Consider the following 6,000-nt stretch of genomic DNA (forward strand, 5'->3'; position numbering starts at 1 on the left):
GAGGAGCCACAGCTCTAAACACACCCTCATTTTAAAGTGCTCATATTTCCTCACAGCTTTCTCAACTTTAGAATCTGGCTATGTGTGGCCTTTTGAGGTGTAGGGAAGTAAGTAGAAGGGTTTTGCATGCCTGTTTCTTTGTGCATGGTATTAACATGCCCAGGTAACCTATGTGTTTTGCGTTTGCTCTGTCATGTGGGGAGAGCCTTGGAATTACCGCTCCATGGCCCCTGGCAAAACCAGTGATTGGACTCAGTCAGGCAAAAAAAAAAAAAATCACACTCAGACCATTAGTTATGGTAAAACATATAAATGGCTCGTTATAGGCCGTTTATTCACCCCTTATATATATGAACACATCAAACACAAAATACACATACAGTCAATTATATAGAAACATAGAAAAATTGTTAATCACCTTTATTAATGTAGCAGACAGCACCTTAATCTTGGCCCATACAAAACTGCTTAGTCCCAGAGCAGGTAGGCAAAGAGATCATGCGTAATAACGGGGTCTTGAGCGGAGCGTCCTCCCTCTCAGCAGAACTGCATTACCCGCGGGGTCCAGATTCTAACTGTGTTCACAGAGGAAAAACCTCTTCTCTTTATGGGGGCATGACCCCGCCCTTCTCAGTTAGGACTGCCCTAGGCTGAAGAGCAGATCACAAGTGGAAGGGAGCAAAGAGTGGAAAAACAGATAAAGCGGAAAAAAACCAGCTTCCCTCACCTCACATTCTCCGAGGACCCCTTATCACTGCACCTGCATAGCGCTCTGACTCCCTCTGTGGCTTGTCCTTCGGCGGACAAAACAATAGCTATTTTCCACAATAAGTCCACTCAGTAGGCCTTGAGGCTTAGCTTGGTGGTCTCTAGCCTCATGCCCATGGCCCCCAGGTCTGGACAATATACCACAAAAAGAGAACTGTGGCAAATTAACGACACTGGGATTCGGCCCCCCAACAAGCAATGGACACTCAAAAACTAGGGAACCCAAGTGTCTCCACGACCTCTCCTTGCAAGCTTGGACACCTCAGTCCATGTACCAAATAGGAACTGAGAAAGAGGTTTTCAACAATGAATATTAATACACACAATTTTATTAAATGATAATACATTCTTCAATAAATCTTAAAAATGACATACAAAAACATTATCATAAAACATGAACAGTGTATTAAATAAAACATTTCATTCTCATCACTCACACTTTAAAACACACTCGTCAGTTGTGTAGACATATACAGTATTAAAAAAAACCTACTACTGACAAACGTCTGGTGTGGGATAGACAGGTGCAGCAAAAAATACAAATTTAATAATAAAGTGCAAAAAGTGCAAAAAAACATTGGTTGTAAGACAACAAGGGCCAATGTTAATATAGGTCACCTCTTAACCTTAGATATGGTCTTCAGTAAGAAAATCCTTTCATCACTGAAAAGGTAACAACTCAATATGCAATTACTGTTACAAAGTTCAGTGCCAACAGGCCCAAATGTTTCGTTCTTCTGAATTGTTGAAAAGCACTGTCCGAGAACTTCTTCAGGGGACCAACGCACTCAAAACAAAAGGGGGGGAGGGAGAAGGATGCATGTCATGATGCAGCATCGAAAATACGTATTTCCACAATCAATGCTATGTATCCAAAGCCTAAAGGAGGGAACAAAGATAGGCAGCATTTTAGAACTCAATAATAATGTTCTGCCGCTAAGCCTTAAGGATACACAATCTACCCTTAAAAGGCTTACTGTGTGTAATATTTCAAAAATGTTCTTCACCCGGCAACGTTTGAGTGTCTTCTAAGTTGACCAGAATATGGGAACCAACGTGAAATGACGACCAGAGTACAAACAAAACAAGGATTCAAAAGACTAATCGCAGAATATCCAAAAATCGCTGTCCTAGTAGGTCTGATAACAACAAAGGTAGACAGATAAAAGTTGCTGCCTCTAAAAGGCAACTGCCCAAGCCCACTCTTCAATGGAAGAAGTGTAGTGGCACTAGTAGTAAACAACTCGGCCTTAACAGAACCGGTGCTCAGGGTCAACAACAAGAACAATCAAGAGGACCCGGACAGAGACGTCCATCGTAGAAAAGGCAGTATAAATTAACTGCCCATGAGTTCAACGGACAATCCAGGGAATGTGCAGACGGATATCACGATAAGTGCAGTACGTACGGAAAAGATGAAAACATTCTCAAACGGCAAGGACACATGAGGATTAAAAATGCACCTAGCATTTTCTAGACGTTTATAGCCGTAGTAGACTGGCGACGTTCTGTAGCTGTAGGGGTGGTTCAAATGTTTCAGCTTTATAATGGCATACTTCTGGACAGCCTCGATAGCAGCGTAGCGGTTCCGTAGCATCGGCTGGTACACTGCACAGAAACAAACCGCGAAAAGATGTAATCAGTTAACAGCCTAGTGCTACAAAAAAGTCCAAACGACCTGAAGCGGAGCGAAGTTTCATTACAGTCCATACGTCTCCACATCTCTTACCGGTATCACTCCTTTCCGACGTTAATTCCGCTCAGACGGACCGTCAGCTGATTCCCTCTGCGTCACTATCCCGCAGCTCCGCCTTAAATACTCACGCTGCGGGAAGGCGTATCTAAGCGCAAGTCTCGTGTTGCTCGCATACAGGCCTTTTCCACCTAAGAACGGATGGAAGTCTGGACCAATCCGAGGTAAACAAAAATACTAATGGTGCTCAAATCTGAAAAGGACAGTGCGGCGGTTGTGACCACATAGTTGGATGATGTGGTATCAAGAACGTTCCCTCCTCACGTTGGTACACATTACGTGATATGTCTGATGGGGATCTGCTCACTGTGTGTCGAACTATGGGGAAGATGAACCCCATAGGGTGAAGCATTCTGATGTCTACGTTTTGGAAGTAAAAAATGATTTCACAATTTGTATTTAATGAATAAATCACACACTGTTGTTTTAAAAAGATTATCGAAATTGGGTACTATGTCTCAAGGAATTTCCATGCAGTGTCAGACTATGGTAGGTCTGAACTCTGAAATGGAAATCAGCAATTATGCCACTCAACTTGTTTGTTGAGCCCTGTTTCTGACGAATTAGTGAAAACAATCAACCATTGCTCTTTATTGAATAATCTTTTGGCAACAGCTGTTTTACTCGACATAGTGGTCACTTGTAGTAGCACTGTCCACTTCAAAGAGTCGCTGCTGTGTTCCATAGCCAAACAATTATTGACTAGGGGAGCTGTCACTAACTACTCTGTGCTGTATTCAGCTCCTGTGTTCGCTAATCCTCAGTCTCACTTTCCTCTCTGTCATGCCTATGTATATTTTTGGACACGGCACCAAATTGCATACATAACATTCATAGAATTGCAATTAGTAAAATGAACCTGTGTCCAAGGTTTGGATAAACCCATGTCTACCTCGATAGACCTGACTGTAAATTTACAGTTGACACAACTACCGCAAGGCGAGTGTCCTTTAGTGGATGGCATCCCCCGGAGTTCTGTGACACTCTTTTGTTAATCTGATCTCAATGAGATATCACTCTTAGTGAGTAGTTCTTTAAGATTGGCAGCTCTCTTATATGTGCACAAGGGGGTTCCCAAAGGGCACTCCCCACCTTGAAGGATGTGCCAGTTTTTTTAAATAATCCTTGTGATTTCGTTGGATTTTGGTGTGAAAGTACTGACAAATACGATCTCAGTATTGTCTCTGGTTTTGGTTTTATATTCTAAGAGTGCCTCTCGATTGTTATTGATCGATCTCTTGACGGTTCTCAATTATTTTCCTGGGGTACCTTCTTGCACTCAATTTGGAGATCAGTGACTCATCTTATGATAAAAAGGTATCGTTTTGTGTACTGTTGCATTTCAGCCGAAAGAATTGTCCGAATGGTAAGGTTTCTCGTGTGTGGCGTGGATGGCAACTATCGAAACAAACAAAGAAGAGCGTTATGGCCAGTGGGTTTATGGAATGGTCGTACCTTCAACACTTTGTTGTGTTTATCGACCCAAATCGTAATATCTAGAAAGTTGACTTCTCTTGCACTGAATGTGGAGGTACATTTCAAATATGCATTTTGTTGATTGATCCATTTGATAAAATGTAGCAGGGATGTCTCAGTGCCATCCCAGACAATTAAAATATTGTCTATAAATCGTCTCCACAGGGAAATTTGCTCTAAGAATGGGTTGGTGTTGCGATAGATGGTTTGTATCTTGAAAAATTCCACATAAAGATTAGCAGCTGTAGGGGCTACTGGAGACCCCATGGCAGTACTGTGGATTTGATGGAACAGATTTTGATTGAAGCTGACATTTTTTTAGTGAGAGCTACTTCCGTGCACCATAGTATGAAACTATTGGGAGTGGTCCCAGTGACTTGCTTCAAAAGCAACACTTCTTCCAGTACATCAAGGGTATCCCTCTGTGGAATACATGTGTAGAGGGAAACAATATTAAAACTGTCTAACAGTTGCTTGCTAGAATCAAAACTCATACTTTCAATCAAATTGATAACTTCTGTAGTGTCTTGAATATAGGAAAACATGGTGGTGACAAATGGTTTCAGGTATTTGTCTGTGAATTTAGAGAGGGGTTCCAACAGTGAGCCTGTCCCTGATACTATAGGGTGTCTTGGTGTGTTGATCAATGATTTGTGAATCTTTGGGAGGGTATAGAATTTAGGCATTATCGGTTTCTGAACAAACAGAAATTCATGTTCTTGCTTACAAATCCATTCCCTTTCGAATGCCTTGTCCAACTTGTCACAAATTAGAGCAGAAAGTCTCTCAGTGGGGTCCTTTGTTATACGCAAGTAAAAAGAAGGATCTTCTAGTTGTCTGGTACATTGCGTGATGTATGCCAGTCTGTCCTGTATAACCACTGTGCCACCTTTGTCGGCCTTCCGTATCACTATGTCTTTGTTCTGGGCTAGATTTTTAACAGCTGCTCTTTCAGCATTACTGAAATTCTGAAATGTCACAGGTTTCGCCAACTGATGTAGATCATGCCACACTCTTTTAGCGAAGACCACTGCTTCAGGGGTATAACTGGCCACTGGAGGGTCGAACGTCGAACAATTACGTAAACCACTTTCGTTAGTCTGTGCATCGTAAGATTTATTGAGAAAAAATGGTCGAAGATGGATTTTGCGTAATACCTGTTCTATCTCGACTCGAGTTTGGAACTTGTCATAGCGTGCAGTTGGCACGAAGCCGAAATCTTTGTCAATAACAGCTATTTCTTGAGCATTGGGAACATGAGCAGAGAGGTTAACTAATAAGGATGATTGCTGCGCGTCCTCCTCTCTTCCTAATCCCAGTAGTCGGGGGACGGTTGTTGTTCTAAAAAGGAGGAAGAGGTAGAAGCTTGTGGCAGTTGTTGTTGCGGGGGAGGTGGACCTGTGTAGAATTGATTACTAGTACCACTGCCATGCCTGAACCATCTATTACGGCTGCCCCCTCTTTGGGATCTTCCTCTATTCCTATAAGGTATTTGGCCTCTATGTAAGTACAGGTCTGGACATCAGCTGTGGATGACCCTGTAACAGAATCCTTCCAAGAAGGTGAATAAATAGAAGGCAATGACTTTCGTGCATGGGGAAAGAAGTGCAGGGGAAGCTTAATCATCACAGACTGTGAGTGACTGAAAACCACCAACTATTGCCAAGAGAGGCCCCAGACCTTTGAGACTCTTGGAATCCTGGAACTTTCTTTTGGTTTACTTGATTTGGAATCCAAAGAGAAGCCATCCTGCTAAGTTGATGCCTTTATGTTTTGTTCAAAATAAACCCAGTTGAAAACTTAAGTTCTGTTGAATGTGTTTCATTGATCCCCTTGGCTTCGTCACAATTTCCTGGAAGTTTTTCTGTTCCTCATTCTTTTTCTGCCAGTCCGGACTCTAATACCTGGGTCACATGATGTACCTCAATGCTCAGTCCAGAGACAACTGTGAAGGCATCATGAAGCAAGACACAGACAACAGATTCAAAGTGCACAACAAAATA

The 6,000-nt window shown here is 42.2% G+C and overlaps 1 protein-coding gene across 1 annotated transcript in view; it reads right to left on the reverse strand.

Moving 5' to 3' along the window:
* Positions 1-2,555, reverse strand: part of ANKRD10 (ankyrin repeat domain 10) — a 302,983-nt gene extending 300,428 nt beyond the window's left edge. The window contains exons 1-2 of the mRNA XM_069636764.1: positions 2,498-2,555; positions 2,232-2,376 (exon numbers count right to left, since the gene is read on the reverse strand). The gene's annotated coding sequence lies outside the window, so the exon portion shown is untranslated. The remainder of the gene's footprint in view (positions 1-2,231; positions 2,377-2,497) is intronic.
* Between the last annotated feature and the right edge of the window lie 3,445 nt (positions 2,556-6,000).

This window comes from Ambystoma mexicanum, chromosome 7p (assembly GCF_040938575.1).
Source record: "Ambystoma mexicanum isolate Mex_15411 chromosome 7p, UKY_AmexF1_1, whole genome shotgun sequence".
Classification (NCBI taxonomy): Eukaryota; Metazoa; Chordata; class Amphibia; order Caudata; family Ambystomatidae; genus Ambystoma; species Ambystoma mexicanum.